At 57.6% G+C, this 23,550-nt stretch overlaps 1 protein-coding gene across 9 annotated transcripts in view; it reads left to right on the top strand.

Annotated features, from left to right (window-relative positions):
* Nucleotides 1–23,550, top strand: part of ZNF469 (zinc finger protein 469) — a 201,070-nt gene that overhangs the window by 135,287 nt on the left and 42,233 nt on the right. For 7 of the 9 annotated variants that reach the window (XM_080552048.1, XM_080552051.1, XM_080552053.1 and 4 more), the window contains one exon: nucleotides 21,138–21,250. The gene's annotated coding sequence lies outside the window, so the exon portion shown is untranslated. Of the gene's footprint in view, nucleotides 1–5,504; nucleotides 5,645–5,682; nucleotides 6,569–21,137; nucleotides 21,251–23,550 lie in introns of those variants that run through there. The other 2 variants (XM_080552052.1, XM_080552057.1) reach the window with 2 other exon arrangements.

Raw genomic sequence — 23,550 nt, 5'->3', positions numbered from 1 at the left:
TGCAGCTTTTCCAAGCTTTCCTCCATCAAAAAACTTCTTCCTGCCAACCCTCATCAGTGGCCACTGTCTGAAGCGATGGGAGACGACAAACCCTGGCAAAAGGGTCACGGAGAAAGGTTTGTCCAGCTCCCGAAGGGTGAGGACAACGTGCAGGGAATTGTTCTGGGGCTGCTGAAGCACGTGCACATCCCAGGATGGGGACAGCTGGCTGGGTGCTGTTAAATCGCTTCCCTTTCTCAGCCATCTTGGGGCGTTTGGAGAAGCTGGGGGCAGCGGCAGCACGATGATGAGGGGCTGGATCCGTCCCTTTGTGGTGCTTGGTTGGGTTTTTTTCCAAAAAAACATCATGCTAGTGGGAACCTGGGGCCGGCGGCTCGGGCTGCACCCCCGTACTGGGGCTGTTGTGCACGGTGAGGAGGGGCTCACTGCCAGAAATGCTCCTTGAGGAGCTTCAGATCGCTGCAACCACCATAGCCATGCTCTGGAAGGTGGGATTTTATCGCAAGGGCTCCCCATGGCATTGCACAGGAGGATCTCGCCCTCTGCCAAGGGCCAGGAGGACCAGCAGAGGGCTGGAGGCAGCAGGGCCGGGCTCCTCCAGCTCTGCAAGGCCAGCATTGGGTGCTGGGGATGAGGGTGGGATGAGCTGTCTGCAGCAGGGTGCAGGAAAAAGCTCTGGGGATGGCGCCCCGGATGGGTTTCTCCAAGCAGCTGGGAGTCCGTGAGCTCTCGCACATGCCTTATTATTCCCGCTGGGTGACTTCCAACCGTTTGTTCGGATTTCACGTCTGGTCTCAGAGCGGTATTGTTGAGATGCTTTTGTCTGGCTCATCCCACTTCAATGCTGTCCCGGAGCATCTCCCCACAACACAGAGGCCACTGAATGCCTCCTCCCTTCTTCAGAAACCATGTGCACAGTGGCTGTTGGGTTTCTAGGAAGCTACCACATCCTTTCTCCTCCGGCTTCTCATCACCGTTGGCGCAGGCTGGAGCCCGTCCACGGGCTCGTGCTCAGCTATTGTCCTACCGGCAGCTTCACGAGCGGGTTCCGAAGGCTGCAGAGCGCAGGAAGGTGAACACAGTCACATTTGCAGAAGCCCCCTGGGAGCTCATGCACCCAGTTTCAGGACAGCAGAGAGGCCAGGAGGCGTTCAGAGAGTCCCAGGAAAACAGCTGGAAGCATCCCAGGAAAAGTGCCGGCGTGCATCGCCCCGGCAGGCGTGCCGCTCTCGCTGCCGCTTACCTCCATCTCCCTTGTGATTTCCCTCTCTGTTTTTTTTTTTGTGTGTTTTTTTTTTGTGTTTTTTTTCCCTGAGTGCTCAGAGCTTTAAATAGCAGCGGTGGAGCAGACGCCGTGCCAGGCAGCAGCTGGGCAAGGAGCTCCCTGCCGATAGTCGAGCCGCGGCCGTGCGCTCCCCGGGTGTCCCTGGCACCCGGCCACCCGCAGCGCTGCAGCGTTGGCGGAGCTGCCAGGGGAGCCAGCAAGGAGACGGGTGGCACCCTGCGGCTCCGAGCCACTTGTCACCCACCTCCCTGTCCCCTCCCTGGTCAAGGTTACACAGGGTGGGAAAGTTTGGTGGGCACCGAGCATCCACGCTTGGCCTTCACCCGTTGTGGTGTCCAGGAGAAGCAAGGCTGATGTTCACAGGTTCTGGAGGAGGTGCAGGGTTTTGGTCCCGTGCCTGCAGGACACCGAGCAGGACAGCCGGGGACGCTTCACGCCGACACCCTCCCGAGAAGCTTGCAGCAGCGTGAGCAACGCTGCAAGAAGGAGAGCCCTGGGAATGACCAGGCAGTAAAGTCACTCCAAGTGGCAACCTCCCACAGCTGTGCTGGAGAGCCCTCCTAGGGGGCTGTGCTGCCGCTGGGATTTGTTCCGGAAATGTTCATGTAACAGAAACCGCTTTTTAATTGCTGCTGGTGGCATCGGTACAGAGCTCTGGGGGAGATGGGGCGTGCTCTGGGGAAGCAGAGAGGGGACCAAGCAAGGAGAGGAGCTGAGGGAACCAGAAAGCCACTTAGTGCTTCAAGCAGCGCAGTTACGCTTGCGAATTGCGAGGCTGGGTTTGCACTCGTGCCCCCTTTGGAGGGGTGATGCTCCCAGGAGAGAGTCCCCAGAGCCTGCAACTTCCCCGAGGTTTGTGAGCACAACCGTGAGGCTGTGGACGCACGGAATCAGAGGCCAGTATCAAACATCTGGGCCTCATATCTCTGCTTACCACAGCCTCGCTCAGAGCGACATTCATGGCACGTTAAGTCATTTGGCATCCTCATCCTCCCTCGGAGCAGAAGATGCCTTCCTGAGGAAGAAAAGTGCGTCCCTCTTCGATTTGCAGCCCCGTGCAGTGTGCGCCCCGCATCCAGCTTGGTCTTTGCATCCTTATGGCTGTGAGGAGGCACAGAAAAGCAGGCTGCGTTGGTTTCGGCAGCGTGTGAAACCATTTTCCCACCGCTCTCCGTTGAAAAGCATGATTTAATTAACATTTTTATATGTTTATTATTTAAGAGAGCACATGCTGCTGGTTTGGGGATGGTTTTTTTTTTTTCCGGTTTTCCCCAACTCATGCTCGTTGTGAAACAGTTGAGTCATGCTCCATATAGACGGGAGGGAAGAGGCAGAGGGAGCGTGGGACGGACAGGGAGCACCAACCATCCCCACCTGGCAGGGCACGGGGCTGTGGGGCTGTTGTCCACGCACAGAAAAAGTCAGGAAGAGCCTAAAATCCCCCCCTGCTAATCCACGCTAGCTCTCGAGCAGAGCAAAAGCTGAATTTCTTGTGGCTACGCCACAGGTGCAAGCAGGATGCGTGCCTGGGCTTCCTCCTGTCGGAGCACCTTCGCTTGGGCTTTATGGCTTTGAAGCCGCTGCCTCCCGACATCCATGAAAGAATTGTTGGGAACCACTTGCCTTCAATGGGAGGCCACCAAAAGCAGCGAGAGAAGCCAAGTTTATGCCAAGGACGTGTCTGCAGTGGTCAGGATTGGGCCATCTAGGGGCAGCCTTAAAGCCCGCTTCTCTCTGCCAGCCTCTGCCCAGGGAGGTTGGTGGCTGCAGGCAGCAAGGCTCTGTGTGCATTGCTGTCGTGTAACAGGGCCGGGGACTGGTTGTTTGCCGTGTTGCGGCCTGGCCTTAAAAAAATAAAAAAAAATAAAAAATAAAAAAGCCAAGCCATTTTTAGTCGCAGCCCTTTAAGCACAGGCTTACCCTCACACCCGTGCTGGAGGCTCCCCCACGCCAGCGCTGGAGACTTTGCTCATCGCAAAAAAGTAAACATGTGCTCCAGGGCTCTGAAAACAGATAAAAAAATATCCCGCCCTGAAGGAGAAGGATAAACATTGCTAAAATGTTATCGTTTGTGCAACTGCGCTCTGGGTGCTGGATGCGGCCACAACCGCAAGAGCTTCTTCTCTTGCACGGGAAAGTGCCTGGGAGCTTTGCTGGGAGCAGCTGGAGCAGCAAGGAGATTTGTTTAGCATCCTCTGCCCTTATCAGCATAAACAGAGCCCCCGTCTTCTGGGGGGGTGACCGGGGCGTTGACCAGACAGCTGCTGGTCCTCATCTCGGGGACAATTGCAAGGTGGGTGCTGGCAGCTCCTTGGTCCCATCGACCCACGTGGCACCACCAGCAGGGGGGTGCTGGAACCCCCCCTCTCCCCATTTCCTGACCCTTTGTGGCTGGACCCGGGTCCAGCGGGTCCCAAAAAAAGGCTGCACGGGGTGGGCACCCGCTGGGTGCTCCCCGGCACGCGGGGATGCGCCCTTCTCCCGGGAGCCGGGGCAGGATTTCTCCTTCTAGCTGGAGCAGAAAACGTGCGCTTGGAGCTGGTCTCGCTCTCCTCCAGGAGAAGCCGTAGGAAGCAGGGGAAGGTATATAATCATAAAAATAATCGCCCCCAGAAGGCTTCTGCGGAGGGGCCTGGGGCTGGCAGTGGTGTGCGGCCTCTCCGTGTCTCTCTCCGGGGCTAAAGATAGCCGTGTCTGCAGCTGAGCCGTGAATCAGTGGTAAAAAATGTGGGTCACCTCCTGTGTGAAGAAATGAACGTTCAGAGACTCATCCGCTCCTGACCTCATTTTGCTGGGTATGAATCAGGCCCCAGCCCGCCGGACCCCACAGCTGCTCCTGCGCCGGCGGCTCCGCGCTGGGTTACCCGGCCGCACGTCGGCCCTTTAGTAAAAGCTTTTGGGGGCCGGTTTTCTCGTTATAACCAAAGGGCGTTAATTGGGTGAGAGCGCAGGCGTGGGGGTTTTATTCCCGTTTTCTGGGGAGCGGAGCTGGGGACAGGCAGGGTGCTCGGGGCAGACACCGAAAAGGTTAAACCCGGCGTTCCCGCCCCGCGTGCGCGCACACGCGTATGCACAGCCGCGCCCCAGCACGGCTGGGGCATCCCCGTGTGCAGGGACATGGGTGCTTGCATGCACAGAGGGGGCATGGGCACAGATGTGCGCGTGCAAACACTGCTGGGCACGGGCGTGTGCACGCATGGAAACTCCGTTGTCCGTCGTCATGGGGTGCACAACCAGTACGTGCAGCCAGGTGCCCGCCAGGCACCCAGGGAAAGCTGCACACAGCCTTATCCAGTCTCTCTTTTCTTTTTTTTTTCTGTCCTGCCGTTGCAAAATCCACTCCCGTTTTTCTTAGTTCAAGTAAAACCTGACATGGACTCCAAAGCAGCGAGAAACCGTGGTGTGAAAGCGTTGGGCTGGCACCTGGGAGCCCCGGGCACCGTCCTCGGTGCTGCCCCACGTGCCAGAGCTGCTTCGCGTGTCCGTGCCTTGCTTGCCCCTCCTCTCGCCCAGCTCTTCTCAGAGCGTGAGCTTCGCTCTGCTCCCCCTGCACGCCAGCACGCAGCGGTGGCACTGCCGGAGGGTGGCACCGCCTGGGACCTCCCTGGGTGCCGCCACCCCGTCCCGCGGGGATACACACCGTGACGGCTTCGCGAGCGTGCCCCGGGCACCCTCTGCCCGAGCTGCCTTTAAATAAAACCATCCCGGCTCCGCGGGGGGAAATCTCGTCCCCGAAAGTGGAAGGGCTCTTTCCTCGCCGCGTCCGCCTGTGCTAAAAGGTCCCGCGCGGCAGAGGAGCGCTGCGGGTGCGTGCAGGGCGCACGGCGCAGCCCTTTAGCCGCAAACCTCCCCGGCACACATCGGTCTCAGACCGGGGCTGAGGTTGGGGCACGAGGCGGTTCGAGTTTCTGCCCCCGTTGGCTTTTCCTTACCCCGCGGGGCTTCGCCTTTCAAAACCCCGGAGCCAGGAAATAGTTAAGCGCTACAGTATTTTGATTAGCAGAGCCTTAAAGTCAGTAAAAGACAGTCAGAGAGAACTATCAGGAGCATGCTAATGAAGTGAAGTCATCAGCAGACACCAGCGAAGGATTCATGCCTGCTCCACGCCGTGTCGTACCGCCGGGCTGCACGAACGGCCGTGCAGGTGGACGGGGGCTCGCAGCGAGGCAACGGCAGCGGTCGGAGCTGGGCTGCCCGGCGTGCGGCGCTCCCCTGGATGTCACGCTCCTTCGCTCCGGCTTTGCGCCTCGCCGGAGCCTGATGATATTTCCAGCTCCACGGGAGCTGCGGGAAGACTGGAGATAGTGCAGAGGGAGACTAGAAAGACAGCAAAGGGCAGCTCCCGTCTCCGAGGGAAAGGTGAGGGAACGCTCTTGGAAAATCCCTTTGGTTTCTCTGTGTCGCCGCTGGATTGGGGAAATGCTGGGGGTGGGGTGAGGGGGACGATTTGGGCTTTTTCGGTGGCAGCGGTGGTTGGAATCGGCGGCGTTGTGCGCTCGCTCTGCCTCCGCATCCGGAAAGTTTCCTCCGGTGCCGGGATCTCGGGGCTGGAGATGTCCCTGTGGGGCTGGAGAAGTCCCCACGGGGCCGGAGATATCCCCGTGGCACCAGCGATGTCCCGAGCCCTGCGCCGGGCACCAGAGCTGGCAGAGCAGGGGCAGATCCTGCCCCCTGGGGACACCAAATCCCACAAGGAACACCGGAACCCAGCTGCCTTCGCTCAGTCCCTCTGGGGATCTGCAGCCCCTCTTTGAAAATACGTCGGCGATTTTAATAACGTTAAATAATGTTGTCCTCCTGTTTCGGGGCTTGGCGGAGAAATTGTGCGAAACTTTTCTCATCCTTTTTTCCTAAAGCGTGTGCACGTTAGCATCGGCGGCTCGCAGGCTCAGGTCCTACCTTTTCTGTAAAAACGGCTTTCGTGGAATAAATCCGAAACCTAGGGCAGAGAGGAGTTTTAGTTACCCGGTTGCCTTAAGGCTAAATCCAGCAGTTCTTACGCAGACAACTCTGCGCTGGAGCTGATGACTCGGCGAAGTTGTTTAATTTACAAAAAAGGCGCACCGTGAAAACATGCATTTGTGTTTATGGTAAACGAAAGAAAAATATGCAGAAGAGCTTTCGCTCCTCGCCAGATGTGATTAACCCCTTCGAGGTGACGACGAGCTCGTGCGACGTGCTCGGGTAACGCCGGCGATGAACGTATCGCCGTGCAGCGGTCGGAGCGAGCCGACGACCCGGCCGCGAGCTCAGCGCACGGACGGATTCCCCGCCGGTCTCCAGGTCGGTCCCCAGATTTGGTGTTTTCTGCCCCAAAGTAGTTTTAATTTTTATTTTTGCAGAGACATCCCAGCCTGTGACACTGAGAGCTGTCAAGGAAGACGGACGCCCAGCTTCTGGGCTTCTGTGAATTCCTGCGATGCGCTGCGTTTCTAATAACGCTGCTTTAAATAACATCCCTCGAGTTTATCCACGCTATCGCAGCATTATAATGTCAGAACCCAATCTTTGGGGCCCGGGGATCTCCGGCGAGATCGGCGACACGATTACTTTTTAATCTTCTATCCGAAGCGTCGTGCTTCCTTGTATCAAGTTCTATCTGGAAAAAAATCTTAATGAGGGTTACTCTAAAACTGACACCTCTCCGTTCGCTGCAGCCCGGCCCCAGCCCTGGCTGTGCACCGTGCGGTGGCACCGGCGTCCCGCCAGGATTTGCCCTTGCACGTGGGAAATGCAGCTCCGTCCCCGCGCGCTGCAGGACAGCATCTTCGCGCCCAGCTCGGCACCTGGGGACGTTTCACGGGCTGAGACTTTCTGCTGCAATCGCGGCTTTAATTAAATACGAGAAAAGTGAGGGAGGATTTCCTCCCCTCTTCTCTCCCTCATCCTGCCCTGGTGGGTGCGAGCCGGCATCCCACGGAAGGACCCTGGGTGCGGACAGTCCCCGGTGACCCCTGGGGAGGTCTCCTGGGTGCTGGGACCCGCTCGTGCACGGCCCCCCCGGGCTGCCCTGCACTCTAGGGGGGATATTTGCTGAATACACCCCAAAACATGTGTTGTTTAAAGCAGGGTCTCGCGTTGTGCTGCAGCCAGCAGACGTGCCAGGAACGGTTCCGCTGCTGTGATTTTCGCTGCGGTTTCTCTGCACCGCGCTCGGGACCGAGGCGCCCAGGGACCCGAAAGTCCCTTAGCAGGAGCTGCCCCCGATCCCATGGCCCTTAAACACCCTCGGATTGTCCGACGGCCACTTTGGCTGCCTGTCCTTGGAGGAGAAAGGTGTTAAAGGGCCAGTGGCCCACTACTAAGCAACAGTTACCAACAACCTTAAGCAAATAAAATGCGTGAGCTTATGAAAACAGGGGAACTGCAGCTGATTCCCAGCATCTCTGCCGTGTGAGTCAGTAGTGCATGGCTGCTGCTCCCTGCTCGTTCCTAGATGACAGCATCCACACATCAAATCTGCTGGCCCTTGGAGATTAGACATCCCTTAATATTTATGACGGTTTCGAATAACGCGCATTGCTCTGGCTGCTAGATAACACGGGCAAGAAACTGGGATTTACGTGTTTCTGTTCTTAGGGCTTTTTTTTTTTTAATAGCTTAGTTTCTGGGCAGTTCAAGTGCCCTGAGCTGTTCCTGTGTGCTTTTTGGACCGCAGCTGCCACCCCCGGCCAGCTTGTGCCACCCCACTGCAGGTCAGGTCCTCGACCCTTGACCACGTGCCAGCTTGAGAAGAATTCAGCTGCTGAGCTAGGAGCAAGGAGGGCCTTAGCGCGGCGGTGCTCGGTGCTGGGTTTTGTGCAGAAACTCGAGGTCTGGGTGGCTCAGGGGGGATTTCAGCTGCAGCTTTCCCGCTGCAGGCGCTGGGCGAGCGGTCCCAGGAGCCCCGTCTGGCTTTCGGGCATGCCCGTCCCACTGCCAGGGCTCGAGGGAATATCAAGCAAGAGCAAAGCTGGCCTTTGTTCTGCAAACCTCTGGGAAAAAAAAAAAAAAAAGTGGTTTTATTGCATGCATGGTGTCCGAGGAGGCTTTCCCAGGATTGCCATGCTGTTGGTGGAGAGGCTGGAAGGCATCGTGCGAGCAGAGGCGCTTCCACGTGCGGGTGGACTTGGTGCTGCTCTGAGCTCTGTGTAAGTAACCACATCGGCAGCCTGCGTCCGTGGCAGACGTCCGTCTGTCCCAGCTCATCTGCTGGGACATTCCCTGCTCTTCTGGCAAGGTGTGCTCCCGTAATTTAGAGGGTTTGGGGGACTTTTCCTTCTGCAGCAGCCAGAGCTCACCGCTCTGCCCTGTGTGACAGCACAGTGAGGGTGGCCGGGCTGCCACCTGCAGCGTTTCCACCTGCTTGCCTTGGTTTCTGCAAGGAAAAGGGTCGGTGTTTGCCATCCTGTGGGCTGTGTCTTTGACTTTCCCGTGGTACTGGTCGCTGTGGTAAGACGAGGATGGGATTTGGGGGCAGTGGAGGGGACCTGCAAGGTGTCTGCCTCTGTCCTGAGCTCTGCAGAGGTTTGGCTGTGACCTCAGATGACTCGTGTCCCCTCTGCAAGATGGGCCTTTGGGGATGTGTGCTGTGCGTCGGACAGCAAAATGCAGAGGTCCTTGCACAAGAGGCACTAAAAACACACGGAAAAGCAGAAGAAGAGAATTCCTCCAGGAAAAGATTTTTTTTTTTTTTTAAATCTGCTTTTAAACACAGCCCACAGCCCAGAGCCCATCTCACCTCACCCTGGGAATCATTTCCTTACCCTGCACGTCACCATCAGTTTTCATCCTGCTGCTCCTTGCTGTGCCTCTGGATGCTGCCTCGCGTTTCCCAGCCCTCCTGCTGCAGCCTCAGCCTCCCCTGCTGAGGTTCACCCCGAATTTTGGGCTGTCACCTCCACGGCACGCTCGCCTTTTTCTGCACAGGTGGTGCTTGGGGACAGGATGGAGCCCTTCAGCCCGGTACCGCCTGGAGCCCCTTCTCCCATTGCTCCCCATCATCTGGCATCAGGATGAGGACTCTGTGGCCACAAGGGCTTTGCTCAAGAAATGCCACCAATCTGCAGGAACTTGGCACTGCTCTGCGACCTGCTCAGCATGTCCTACACCAGGGATGTCTCCTGGAGGCACGATGAAGGCAAGGTTCAGAGTTTCTCCACGAGCTTCCAACTCCTTTTATTCCAAAGGATGAGGAGTGTCAGGGACGAGCTCCAGCACAGGGGACACCAGGACACCAGGACACTGGCTCTGTTGCTGTCAGGGACATGACTGCCGCTGGCTATGCTGCACCTGCAAGTGGCTCTGGGTGCAAAAAAAAATAAATTTCGATTTTCTGCTCTACTGTGCCCATGCCTTTGGTGCACAACATTCCCTGCGGCCCCATGCTCCAGCACAGTGCTGGCTGCCGTGCACAGGAGTCATTGCACAGGGCACATCCCTGCTCTGCTGCAGAGATTTTTCTCTCTGCTCCAAACTTTGTAATGTTTTAGGTCCGTGCTTCCCAGGCGCAGCTCCTGTGGCAGCAGCCCAGGCAGGGGACACCTTCCCCAGGGCATCCCCCTGGGGGGACGCGGCCAGGGAGCCTCCGAGAGCGGCTTTCTGCCGGCAGCCCGGCTTTTGGGGCTGGAAGCTGAAATCCTGGAGTACAACATCGCCACCTGTTTGCCACATGCGAACATACAGCACGACAAATCCCGCCAGGATGCACCCCGTAAGGCCAGTCCCATCAGGATGAACCCCACCAGGATGAACCCTATCAGGATGAGTCCCATCAGGATGAACCCCCGAAGGGTAATCCCATCAGGATAATCCCACCAGAATGAGTCCCATCAGTCAGCCCCTGCACAGACAAAGGCAGGGCAGGAGGGAAGAGGAGAGGAAGGAGACAGGAGGCTCTGCTGGTCCCGTGCTGGCGCGGACGCTGCGGTGCTGGTACCGCTTCTCCTGCTTCTACACCCTTCCGTGCTCGCCCGGAGCCCTTCACCACCAGGTTCTTAATGCGTTTTTTTCATCAAGAAGTTTAAGCAGGTCTCTGGAGCTCGACACGGGCGAGAGCAAGTCAGTGAGAGTGGGACATGGCAGGCTGCGGGTGAGCTGCGTGGCACCCAAGTGATGGATGCTGCTGCGGCATCCCCTGGGAGGCTGCTGGAAGATCTGCTCTGCAGTGGCAGCTAGAAAACGCAGGGGGCTGTAGCAGACGGATCCCCCCTGCTCATCTCTCTCCCTCAAGCAAAACCCCTTTACGGGCTTCGCTTTTCCCAAATGCTCACGGATCTTCTAGGGACTGGTTGGATCGAGCTGAGGCGCACTCGGTGCACGCTGCGTCATATTGGGGATCCACGGCTCTCATCATACTGGAGTCAGTCTGCTGTGAAATGCAGGATCTGCACCCCAAAACCCACTGCTCCTGCTGGAAAAGTCTCTGCCCAGGGAAGATGCCCTGGAGAAGACTGCGGGGTTGTGCTGCGTGGAGCAAGGCTGGGGCTGAGCATCAGGGCACTGGGCTCACCCAGCTCACTTCGTTCATTTCGCTGGTTTTCAGTGGATATTTCGGATATCTGGCAATGGACTGAGAACCTACACATGTGGTGGGTTTATCTTCCTTCACCTCGATGCAAAAAGCTGATTTGTGCCTGTGCAACACCTATTGGGTATCCGAGTATTTTGGACAAATGCTCCTGTGCTCCCCGTTTCCATGATCAGCATGTGCACGGATTAAGCATCAGGCTTTTGTTTGAAAGAAGCCTCCTAGAAAATGATGCAAGGAGGCATTTGCGTGTTTAAATTTCGGGGATTTGAAATATTTAGATTCTGCTTATGGATTTTGGCATTTAATGGGGAGATCTTGAATTTAAAGCCCTGGCTGCTGGCTGCAAGAGGGAGATGTGTGCACACTCACACGCATGTGCACGCACAGAGGGGTTTTCTCTTTTGGAAAGTGCTAATGGGAACAAGCCAACATAGATTGTTCCATTAATGGGGATTTATAGCACAAATCTGCTACTGTTTTGTCAAGACAAACAGAAATAAGTGGGCTTTTAGTGCTGGGAAAGCTGGCCCCAGGGCAGCGTGCTGTTTACTAGCAAAGGGCAGCTGCTCAGAAAAGGCTGCAGGGGAGCAGGAGGGAATAAACAGCAGAAGATGGAGACAGGAAGAAGCAGGGTTTGAGGGAGGAAGGAATGAGATCAGGGCCACGGCCTCCAGCCCACTCCGTTGAGCAGGTTTTCCCCCTAAAAGTTTAGGTTGGTGAGCTCGGTTCTCGTTTTCCCCCCTTTTTGCTGTGTATTTTGAGAGCTGCCTTCTGCTCCAGAAGATGTGTCAGTGTTTATCCGAACGTAACCACTCCATGCCCTGGCTTCCCCGGAGGAGGGAGAACGTCGCAGCGGGTCCAGCTGCGGAGCTGGGGAGGCGCTGGGCTTTGCTGCTGCTCCTCAGAAACCCATGTCGGGAGGCTCTCACCTCCGCGGGCAGGTTTTGGGGCTGGCCCGGGCTGGGTGATGCACTGGTGGAGGATACGAGCAGGTTGGGTTCGTGCACGGGCATGGGCACCGTGGAGGTGAGACGTGTTTGGGGAGAAAGGTCCAAAAATAGGGTCTGGTGTGGTGTGGGGGAACGTGGCTCCGGTCCGCACCATCAGCTGCCCACGTGGCTTTCGTGGGGCTGAAGCCACCTTCACTTGGTGTGACTGAGGTTTGCTCCCCTTGGTTTTGAAACCTCTCAGGAGCCCTGAACCGATGGTTCAGGAGCCAACATCATGTTCTGGACGTCTCTCCTGACATTCCTGCTAGGGTTTGGTCTCTGTGCCGGCAGAAATCTGGCATTTCTGGGCCAAGCTGACACTCTCCTGCCATGCCCCTTCCTCTCCAGCTTCCCACCACGAAGGTGAGGGACCGTTCTCCTCTTCCCTGAGGATGTCCTCTTTCTTTCCCCACCCCACGCAGCATTAAATAGGCATAAATATTTCTGCATCCTGCACCTCCAAGCCTTGGCTCTGCAGCTGTAGGTGGGACGCAGCACAAAGCTGTCACCCTTGTGTCCCCAGGGGGAATGGGCAGCCTCAGGAGCGTGCGCCAGCCCCGAGGGGGACAGCTGGGGACAGGTCGATGCCTGACCTGCGGCCGGGCTCGGGTCAGGGGTGCGAAGCTTTTGGAGCGAGCCTGTTTGTGCTGCGCATAAATAAAGAATTTCTCCCTGCGCCATGCCTTATTATGCAAAGGCAAGTCCTGAAAAAATATGGACTTTCCTCTCTCGTAATTTAGAGGGAAAAAAAAACAATTAAACAATTACCCGGCGTTAGGCAGCGGTTGCGAGGTGTCCTCTCATCTCCCGTGCCGGGGAGCTGCGTGGCAAGGGGGAGCACCCGCGGGGTGTCCTTCTCCTGTGGGTGTGATGTCCTTGGTGCACATGGCGCTTGAAACTCTGGGAAAAGCTTCTTTTTATTCACACGCTTGTGCAAAATCCGGGCAGAACTGCTCCGTCTACAACAACACGTTGAAGAGGGTCTGCGCGCTGCTTGGTGCAGAAGGGAGCCGGGATGGAGAAGGGCAGGGGGGGGAAGCCCAAGTGAGGTTAGGAGGAAATGAATTTGAAATGAAAAAAAAAGAAAAGAAAAGAAAAAAAAAAAAAGGATTAAATTCCATCTGGGTTGGTGACCTGCTGGAGGCAGGCTCAGCGATCCCCCTCGCTCTCGCAGGTGGCACCCCCCAGTTTCACTTCGAGGCTGTGAAACTGGAAAACCCAACGGCAACTTGGTTGCAAACGGAAAATGAGAATTACTCAGTCCTGTCTCAGCATCGAGCCTGGTCCATGAAAGAGCAAGAAGTGGGAGAAGCCGACGTCGTGACACCTCTCGGCAGGTGGCCCCGTGGTGGCAGGAGCGGGGGGTGGCAGGGGGAAGGTGGCCGCGGCTGGGACACAGTGGTACCCGTGGTCCCCTTCCAGCTCTTATTCTCTGAGGACACCCTAAAGCAGAGGTCCCATGGCCACGAGGCAACGCTAAAGCCGTAAGAAGCGTGAATCCTCCTCCTGTGGATGCAAACCAAGCAACTTTCCACCCCCTCCCACGGCCCTTCGACCCAACTGCTTTCTGCACCGCTCGCCTGCTCCTTGCCGGGTTCCTGCCGGCAGCAGCGACGCTGGAGGAGAAAAATCCCACATCCTACCTCCGGCATGGGATGCTGCACCCCGGCAGCCCCTTGTGATGCACGAAGCTGTGGCCCAGGAGCAGGGAGCGTGGGGCTGGCCGGGTGCTCCGCATCCCCCGTGGGTACAGGAAAGCCTTGAGCAAAGCGCAGCCACCTCCGAGATGCCTATCTTGGCGCGACCGCAATCTTTCAGCATCTAAGCAGCCAGAAAATCGAGCCTTTGAGTTTCACACCTGCGAGGTGCCGAGGCCTGGATCAAGTGCGTGTTTGCGCAGGGGAGGGGAGGCAGCCCGGGAGGATGCGCTCTGCGCCCTGCCGCCGCCGCCGGTCCCCCGGCACCGCGCTGGCGCTTGCCTCCCGGATTGCGATTGCGAGGGAACATCGTGCTTCTAGCAGGCATGGCACGTATTTCCAAGCCAAATAAAAGTCTGACCGCCGTGCAGAGCAGCAGAGCTGGCGGTGGGCGAGGCAGGGCGGCGGGACACGTGCCAGCCTGGTGCCACCCCGCAGCGGTCCCCTTCGGCGCAGCCGGTGCCACCGCTGCTGCGCGGGGACGTTTCGCTCCTGTCCACTGCCAGGTTTTGCTGGGTTTTCTCCCGCTGGGCACAAGGACGTAGTTTTCTGGCTCAGCGGGGGAAAAGGCAAGGCGAGCTTTGGTTGTTTTTATTAGACTTAAAAAGGAAGCTTTAAAGCAGACGTTCCTACGAGTTCTGAGCCCATTCCGCACGTCGCAGCCGTGCCAGCACAGCCAAGTAGCAAAATCCTCACGTCGGCTGTTCGGCTCCCAGCTGCAGAAAGCTGGTGTCACCCAGCAGCCAAACCCTGTCCCCTTGCTGGGGGCTCGTGCTGCTCCCTGGGCATCCCCCCCAGCTCAGCACTCCGAGCTGGTCTGGCCTTGGGGTTCCCCCTTTGCTCCCAGCACCGTTCTGGGCTGAAAAAACTGTTATTCTGGTCCCAGGACTGCCCTGGGTAGCTGATTTCGGTCACTGCAGGCTGTGCCAAATGTCCGGGGACGTGGAAGGAGCGACAGGAATACGCGCACACGCTCCCGTTTAATCTGGCTCTTGCTTTTGGATGCGGCAGCCCCTTAGAGCTCCCTTGTCATGCACTTCTGTGTGCTCAGCTGGGTCTGTGCCTGCTGCAGCTGGAGACAGAGGGGTCCTCGGGGCTTCGGGTGCCCCGGGTGCATGTCTGCCCCATCCCAGGCACAGGGGGCATTTCGGTGGGGAACGTTCTGGCCCTACTTTTGACAATCTGGTACTTTTTGGCACTGCAAACGTGCCTGTTGGCAAGGGAACAGGAGGATGCGGGGTGCCAGGGGCAGGCGTGCATCCTGCTCACATCTGGGCCCCTGAAAACAGTGCTGTGCAGCCGAGCTGAGCGCCTCGCACCCACGTTTCTCAGCAAGGAGAAACGTCTGGGATGCCCTGAGATAAGGAGCCAGAATGATGGCATGGGAAGGGTGGCAGTGGCAGGACAGCAGCCACCGGCCACCGATTCCGCTCCCTGCCTCAGTTTCCCTGCTCCTGCCCCGCTTTAGCACAGGGGTATCCTGCCATAGCGATGGTGAAAAAAATAAAATCAAATTAAAAAGAAGAGTTAAGGAACAGAGATGGGGGATTTCTCCTGGGCTGAGCTGGTGAAGCAGGGATGTGTGTGGTGCTTGGTACAGCCTGATGCTGCTGCTCGTGGTGCAACGTAACGGCTCGGCGGGGAGTTCTCGCTCTGCTCCTGCAACCACTTCACCACCAGCCGCCTCCCTGGGGTCTCCCTGAGCTCCCAGGGGTGGCCGTGGGGAGCGCAGCGCTTCCAGGGGTGCTTCTGGGGCATCGTGCTGGGGTAGGCACCAGCACAGCATCCTTGCAGCCAAACACACATGGCTCCTGGGGGGGACTCGTGCCTCGGTTTCCCCGTTGCAAGGAGGGTAGGAGTGCTCGGGTACATGCCCGGGACATCTGGCACGTCCCCGGCCGTGCTGAGAGCTGACAGTGACCTATTTACCTACAGCAGAACTTTCTGCTCCACTTGTTTGACCCGGCACCTTTCTGTTTGCTTAGAGCCGGGAACGTTTCCTCTCGGCCAAGCCTGGTGCGCACGCAGGTATGTTTGCACGGGCGCCCGTGCCCGAGAGACAGACTGCTGCTCTGTGCATCCCCGCTCCTCCACCTCGGAGGAATTCGGCCCCTTCTGCTGCAGTGCCATTGCAAAATTCACCCCCAAACGCTCCCACGTTTTTCTTTGCCCCCCATCCTTTAGGCTGCCCAGCCGTCAGCTCGGGGACGGGCAGTAGAAAGGTGACATTGTTCTGCCCTCAGCGTCCCGCCTCTGTAGCTGCCTCAGCCATGCGTGTTTGCATATGTTAAAAATATTTAGTCCGCTGCTAAAAAAAATATTATGCCCGAGATCTGGGGCCAGCTAAATATAATGCCATCTATGTGTCCGTGGCGCGGCGAGCCGGAGGCACAGAGGGGTACTATTTGTGGTCGGAGCGCGGGGCTGCGCTGTGAGCAGCGCTGCCGGGATGCTCCTGTCTGCAAGAAATGCTTTCATCCCCCCCGAGGGTTTATCCCCCTGAGGGATGAGGGGCATGGGCAGCTCTTGGCTCTGGTCTGGGGCTTTGCACCGGGTGCTGCTCGTGCTGGGTGCGTCCCCGTGCCCGGGGCGGGGATGCGCGAGGCAAGGAGGAAAAGGAGTTCGGGAGAAGATCTTGGCCCTAAGAAAAAGCAAAAAAAGTGGACGAGCAGATGGAGGATGCTCCTGTATTCAGAGCCAGCGCATGGCACATCGCAGGGATGAGCCCTGCTCCCCGAAACCCCCTGTGCACGAGGTGTTTTTTGGAGATGGGTGCATGGCACAGCAGAGAGCGCGGAGACTCAAACTCCTCTCCTGTGTGCCGTGGATCCTGTAAGGGCAATTTACGGCCATTCCCAAGCTCGCTCGGGCTTTCCCCCTGCTCAGGCTGGGAAGAGGCTTCCCGAGAGGTTCCAGATAAAGAATCTCGAGCCAGCTGAGCGTGTGGGAGGGTAAACATTTCCCTGTAGTAACATCCCCCAGCGAGAGGCAGGAGAAAAGGGTTTGTTCTGGCCGCAGGGGGAGGCCGGAGGGGAGCGAGGCTGGAGGCTTTCTGGGCAGGAGCATTAAGGAATAATTTCCTCCACTTTCTGCAGACGTATTTATTTTTGAAGTGGGAAGAGGGGCTGGAGGGGGGTGAAATAATCCAGGGCAGAGCATGGAGGGATCCTCACACCCTCTTGCCTTTGCTTTCGGGGGGGATTTTTTCCCCCTGCAAGAGCTGGGCGAGGCAGGAGGCAGCGGCCCCCGCACACTGCGGCCATTCACGGCGGGCACGCTCGGGCCGGGAGGAGGATCATTTGTTCACGATATAGGCTGGGTAAAATGGGCTGGTTGTCTGAGCGGGGACGGAGCGTAATGTATAGAAGCGCAAGCCTCAATACGCCCATTTATTAGCGGAGCCCTTCGCGAAGCGGGCCCGTGAATAAACTATACAGCTCGCACAAAAATGTAAATGTTAGGGATCCCTCAGAGACATAATTACAGGAAAAAATAAGGACAGCTTGTCAGCCTTTGGGAAGCAGGCCTCCCGCTCCCCTCCCCGAGCTGCTGATCCGCAGCGTCCCGCTCCTCGCCGCGGCCCCGGCCCCGAATTAATCCCGCTGATTAACGACGGCCGCCTCTCCCCGGCCCGCGGCGCGCGCCTCCGTGCGCCGGGCGCTCGCATTCCTCCGGCCCGTGTGCCACCGGCTTCCCTGGACCCCAGTGAAAGGGTTCATTCATGCCTCCTCGCTGCCTTCTAGAGTTACCACACCCTGGGCCTCCGCTCCGCAGCGTCTCTCTGTTTTCCTTTCATTAGCAGGATTCCCAGCTTGAATGTCTGCGAAGGGCTGGGGAGGGATGCTGCGACCGGCTTGGCATCGGGGCTCTGCGCAGAGCTGCCCCGCGCTCCTGCCGTTTGCCGTCAAAAATGCTCGCTGTAGCCATGGGCTTTTTTTTTTTTCTTTCTTTTTTTTTTTTTCCTCAAAAATGTAGCTAAAAAAGCGGCTCACAGCGCTGCTCCGTGCCTCAGTTTCCCCATGCGCAGCCTGCGGGTGCCCGGTCCCCACACCCCCCTGCTTTCACCCACGGCACCGACGGTTTTGGGGCCCTTGGCGTGGGACACGAGCGCCGCCAGGAGCATCACCGATAACCCAGATGTGCTGGGACGGTTTTTGCACTAGCCTTTGCCCCGTGTGCGTGTGCAGATGTGGGACGAGCAGCGGATGCTGGCCCACAGCCTGGTGCCACCCCAAATCCCTTGTAGGGTGGCTGGAAGAAGCCCCCTGCAGGAGTGGGATCGGGGCATGGCCATGCCCCGGCAGCCCGCGGTTTGGGTTATGTCGCAAGCTAGTGAGCAAAGCCTTTACCGGAGCAAGATGAGATGAGAGCAAGGAAATGAGTTTCTGAGGGATCCGTGCGCGGGCACGGCGGGTCGCGAAGGGCGGTGATCAGCGCCGAGCGGTGCCATGCAGAGGAGCCGCAGCTTTTGCCGCCCCCCTCTGCCCACCCCCGCAGATGAAAAGCAGCCTTCCTGGCCCTGCTCTCCTGCTCAGCAGCCAGCTTTGTGGGGCTGCTGCTTTCCCATTGCTCTGTCCCTTCGTCTGACGGAGGCGGTTGTCCTCTCTCCATGGAAGGGTGCAAAAACGAGGCGTGGGTGGGCGGTGGTGGGGACCCCCGGCGATGAGCACCCAGGTGGGAAAGGGGCTTTGGGAAGGTCCCGTCCCTTCCTCAGCAGCGGTGACGCCCGGTGCCAGGACCCCGCGGGTGCTCCCCGCGGCTTGGCTGGGCTCCTGCAGCCTCCGCTGTGGTGGGAACGGCGTGGGCTCCTTCTGTCCCCCAGGGATGTGTCCCCACAAGCTTTTGACAAGGGCGGTAACTGCTGCGTGCCAAGGCTTCAAAACCTCCCTTGCAGACACTGTTGGGCTTGAAATAAATAGAGTTGTTGGCTATTAAACCTGCTCGTCCCACCGATCAGACTGCCCGCACGCTTCGCTGCTACCTGGCTGCATCTCCTGGTCTGGAGCCATCGTCCAGAAACGTCCCCCAAATCCTCGCAGCAGGACCTGGGGTGCCACTCCCCATGTCCTTGGCGCAGGCACAATCTGCCTTACCCTGCTCTCTGACTCCGAGCCCGTAGTCGCTCGGCTTGTGGTTTTGAGAAGCCTGAAATAAAGAACAAGCAAATGGCAAAGATGAGTGGTGCTGCCTGCGCAGTTCCCAGCCATGAATCAGCCTCTGGCTCCGCTCTGAGCTTCGGTCCCCAGCACCTGCCCCGGGGCCATCTCAGGACTGCTCGGCCAGCCCGTGCTCTCCGATGCTGTGCGGGCGTGGGCTGTGGATTCAGACCTGCATCAGGCACCCACGGTACATGCTATGGTCAGACCAAAGCCTTTTTTCATCCCATCATTTGTGCAAACGTCATTTTCTTTTGTATAAGATAAGTTGGGGTCATCGTCACCACCTGGGGGGAAATCACAGCTCCTGGGTAAGAAGTGAAGCCCAGGTCCTGCAAATGAGGGTTTTATTTTGATACAGATATGTATTTTAAGCAACGTTTATTAGTGATTTATTTCGTGTAGAAAGATGCACCTGGCTTTGATTTATGTTACACGAGAAACGTCTTGGCCGAAGCAAAAAGCACAGAGCTTAGAGAGGAGGGGGACACGAACTTTTTCTTTTATGGTGCATAATGAGACGTTTGCTCTGTGACAATTATATAAGTGGTTTCATGTTAGCGGATTCAAAACAAATCTATGAATACAGCATGTATTTTCAAATTCATTGTTTTGCCTCTGAATGAGTCTCCTAAAAAAGTCCCCGCCATGGATCCGGAGCCAGCTCGCTGCTAGACTGGTTTCAGCCCCAAGTAGCTCCGCTGGCTTTGGGGAAGTTCCTCGGGACTTACCTCATGTGCTAAAACGAGCTTTTTTTCTGCCTTCATCCCTCCTGCTGGATGGGGTGGTGTGCTGGGGACCGCATCCGTGCAGTGTGTCATGGTGACACTCACCAAATAGATGTTAAGGGCTGGTGTCGTGCTATTCTTCTTCCTGGAACATGGCATCCTATGGATGCGTGGAGGCTACAGAAGGGCTGTTTTAGGGGTTTTCCCCAAAAAGTGGTGCACTACGTCAGTCAAACCTGCAAAAAGCCGTGCACAGGCTTACCTTCAGAAGGCAATAGCCAAGGTGGTGCCGAAGCCTGGGGGGTGCCGGGGGAGCCGGGATGGTGGCACGGTGGCGGCACGAGCCCGTCCCCATCGCCCCCATCATATTCGGAGCTGCCGACGGGCTGGAGGCGAGCCGGGCGAAGGCAGCCTTTTTCAGCCCTTTCCTTCTGGTTTTCATCAAAACAGGCCTTTGCTGAAATTGCGCAGGCCTTTGGAGAGCTTTTGATCCAGACTGGTGCGCGTTATCCTAGAGCAGGTTTCCCTAGGACGTGGGGCGTAACGGGAGCGAAAGCCTCGTGCGGGCAGCGTGGACGGGAAGATGTCCGAGGGCACGGCCGAGATTTCACTACAGCGATGAAAAATGCCTGTTTGCTTCTGGGGAAGAGGAAAAATAGAGTGAGAGAAAGCTGTTAAATACGAGTAATTGAAAAGCGTGCGCGCTTTATCGCCGACGATGTCCAACAGTTGCTGGAGCCCCGCTACTCCCGTCCGCAGGAGCCGGCCCGACTTTTCAAAGGCCGCTCGCGGAGGTTGCTGTAAATAAGCTCAGGCTTGTCCGGGGGCTGCCTGGACACCGGCCAGGCGAGGCTTTGTGCTGAAACTCCGCTTGATGGCCGAGGTGAAGATGACAAGGGATTCTCTGCGCTTCGCGGCGCTGCGGAAACAACCGTCGCAACGTGGACGCGCCGACCGGCCCGCGGAGAGTTGTGCCGACCTCAGCCCGGCTTTCAGGCTTTACACCCGCTCCTGTCGGAGGGAAGCGAGGCCGACAACCCCCTCGGCCTCTTACCCTTACAAATTGGCAGAGCGCTTTTTGATTGTTACTTCTCACACGAGCGGCCCCGATTGCGGGGGCCAAAATCCCCCTGGCGCTCGCGGTGCCGCAGGCGGGCAGGGCCTGATCCTGCTCGCCCCGGGGCGGCCGCAAATCGGCCCCAGCTGCCGGGAGGGCAGCGGGGTGGCTCTGGATTTACTCCGGTGTAACTGGGAGCAGGCTGCCGGTGCGGAGGATGTGTGCCTTTGATATTGTAACCTAAAACTGGCAGCTTTCCCTGCTCTGGCAGGAGTTTAGAAACATTGCCATATGAGCTGGTTTTCCAGAGGGGCCTGAAAATGCAATCCATTATCTGATATTTTGGAGCAGCTTTTTTAATTAAGGCTCTGGCTAAAGGGCTGATTCGAGAGGTGTGTTTTTCTTGTCCTTAGGGACTTGGCACATCCTCGCGTCTGTCACCCTCCCGAAACTACGGAGTCACTTTTCCTCCCGTGTCATATTCGGAGCAAAGCCTTTTTATTATTTTTTTTTTCCTTTTTTTTTTTTTCTAATTTTTTTTTTTTTCCCCCCCTACCAGAGGTGCAGATAAATCATTAGAGCCTCCGCTCGGCTCGTCTCCTTCTCCCGTAGCCCAACTTCTGTGCGCTACTGGCTGGTGCGGCTCGGAGGGGGCGTGAGCAGCGCGGCTCCGTGCCTGTGGTCAGTAATGAAGACTTCTCTTTTTATACACAGATTACGGAGGAACTGCACGGGCTGAGACGGCAGCTCTTAATTCCCCGACTTTTTGGATCGCCAGCCGTCGCCGAGGAGAATGCAGCCCTCCCCTCCGGCCGGCTTATAATGAGGTGAGTAAGCACCCTTTTGTCATTTGGGGGCTCGCTCCCTGACGGAACGTAAATATTATTTTTCGTTCGGGGCGAAGGACGGGGAGGAAAGGCGAATGTGCTGCTCGCCACATGTCAGCGTTCGGGTTTTAGTACCTCAGCCCCGGCGATTTCCTAGGGTTTGCCCTCCTGCGTGGTCCGCCTCGCCGACGGGGTCCCGCGTTTCGCCCTGCGGAGTCCCCTTTCTGCAACTTTTCTCCCCCGTTTCTCGCTCATTCAATGACTCAACGAGGCTTGTCAGCGCTAAAAAATGATGCCGCTCCGCTGCAAAGCATTCGGGCTATTCGTGTCATCCCGGACCTTTAAAAAGGGAAAAAAAAAGCCTGGCCGTTCCCTTTGCCACCCCCCCCCCGGCCGCAAACCGCCCCGCTCTGCCGCCGGCCTCAGCCCGTCCCCGTCACCGGCGGGGGCACCGCGGCTGCCCGGCAGGCGAAGGGTTAATCCCGCTCCCCCCGCCCCGAGTTCATCTGCAAAAAATATGAAGTGAGGATGGATCTGCTCATCTGCTGAGCAGAGAAGTTGCCTTTGATGTCAGCCCTTCCTTTCCTCCTTTTTTTTCTCCCTTTTTTTTTTTTCTCCCTTTTTCTATTTTTTTCTCCTTTTTTTTTTTTTCCCCATTTTTTCCCCCTTTTTAACCCTTCTCCCTGTGCCGGCCACCTCCCCGGGGGGGCTCGGAGGGCCAAAACCTCTCCCTGCAGAGCCACGCTCTTGGGCTTGGGGGAGGGTCCCCCCAGGAGCAGTGGCCCCCCCCAGGTGTCCCCCCCCGGGCAAACTGCCCCCCACCCAAAAATCCCAAATCCCCCCCACCTCGCCTGTCCCCAGGGCTGGCCCCGAGCCAGTTCCCGGTGCCTTTTTCTTTCTTTCTTTTTTTTTTGGGGGGGTGCTGGGGGGGGGTTAACCCCTTTTCTTCGAGGCCGAGGGAAAATCGCCGCGGCCGCTTTAAGGCAGCAGTCCCTTTAAGCGACTTTCCATTTGCTGCTTTGGAGAGCTGAGAATTTGGTTTCCCAGATTTCCTTTGAATTGTGTGCAGTAGTTAGAGGGAGTTTAAAAAAAAAAAAAAAAAAAGGGAAAAAAAAAAACACAACTACTGTACGCTCAGGAAACCTTCTGCAGCAGCAGCAAGATGCGGGGAGAAAGGGAAAAAATTAGTGTTTTTTTTTAAAAAAAAAGTCGCCTGCTACAATTTTCCTTTGCTTTTCCAGTCCCGTTGCCTCTTCCCTGCGTGGGGAGCGGTGGAATTGGGCAGTGGCAGGGAGGGAACCCCCTGACCCCCCCGGCCCCAAGTCGCCCCCCACCCATCACAGGCTGCACCGGGCACCGATGGGGTTAACGGCGCTCGCCAGCTGGGGAGCATCATAAATTTGCGGCCGTGCCCCACCAAATTAATTCGCACTTTTCTTTTCCTAATGTTTGCGCCGAAGAAGAACGAACGAAGAAAAAAAAAAAAAAGGGAGAGAGAGAGAGAGAGAAAAGACCCTAAATAAATAAGCAGGCTGGAAGGGGGCTGGGGGGAGGCTCTGTTTCCTCAATTAGCTGGGACTTGCCTTCTCTTGACGAACGGAAGGCAGCGCGTTTTAGCCTCTGGATTTGTGGAGCTTTCTCCAAGTGCCAAGTCTGGTTATACGGGGACTTGGGAGGGTTCGCTGGAGGAATCCGAGGCGCGCTCTGCTCCGTTAACTCCTTCGGGGCTGAGCGCCGTCGGAGGCGCGTGCCCGAAACGCCGGCAGCCGAGGAGGAAGCGTTGGGCACCCGGGAGCTTTGAGGAGGGGGCTGCCCGTCGGGACCCCCTGCGAGGTGCGCTGGAGGAGAGATGCCGGCACCCCGAGAGTGCCGAGACACCCTGTGGCGGAGCCGGGATGCTCGTCCTCATCCTCAGCGAGCGGCTCGCGGGGCTCTGGGGAAGGCAAAGAGCCCCTGGTGCAGCTGTGTGGGTGGTGGTGATGGGTCGGAGCGGGGTCCTCGTGCCCCGGAGGAGAGGCTGAGGGTGCGTTTTGCCGCGGTGAGGCACCGGCATCGCAGCACACCTGCGCTGTGCCACTCGGGGCCCTACGGCACCGCTCCCGCAGCCAGCAGCCATGCAAACAGCAACGGCAGGAACTGCTTTGGGCGCCGCGAAAACATGGTCACGGTTTTGGAAAAAAAAAAAAGCGAGAATTGGCTGCACAGCACCGCCAGCAAACACCTTCGGATGGGGAGCTCTGTAGGACCCCCCAGCGGGGCCGCTGCAGGGAGGTGCTCCCCGGCAGGGCGCAGCCACCTGT

Source organism: Anser brachyrhynchus, assembly GCF_964034855.1.
Source record: "Anser brachyrhynchus genome assembly, chromosome: 12".
Classification (NCBI taxonomy): Eukaryota; Metazoa; Chordata; class Aves; order Anseriformes; family Anatidae; genus Anser; species Anser brachyrhynchus.
Note: the sequence above shows the minus strand (reverse complement) of the source record. Positions and strands in the feature narration are given on the sequence as shown.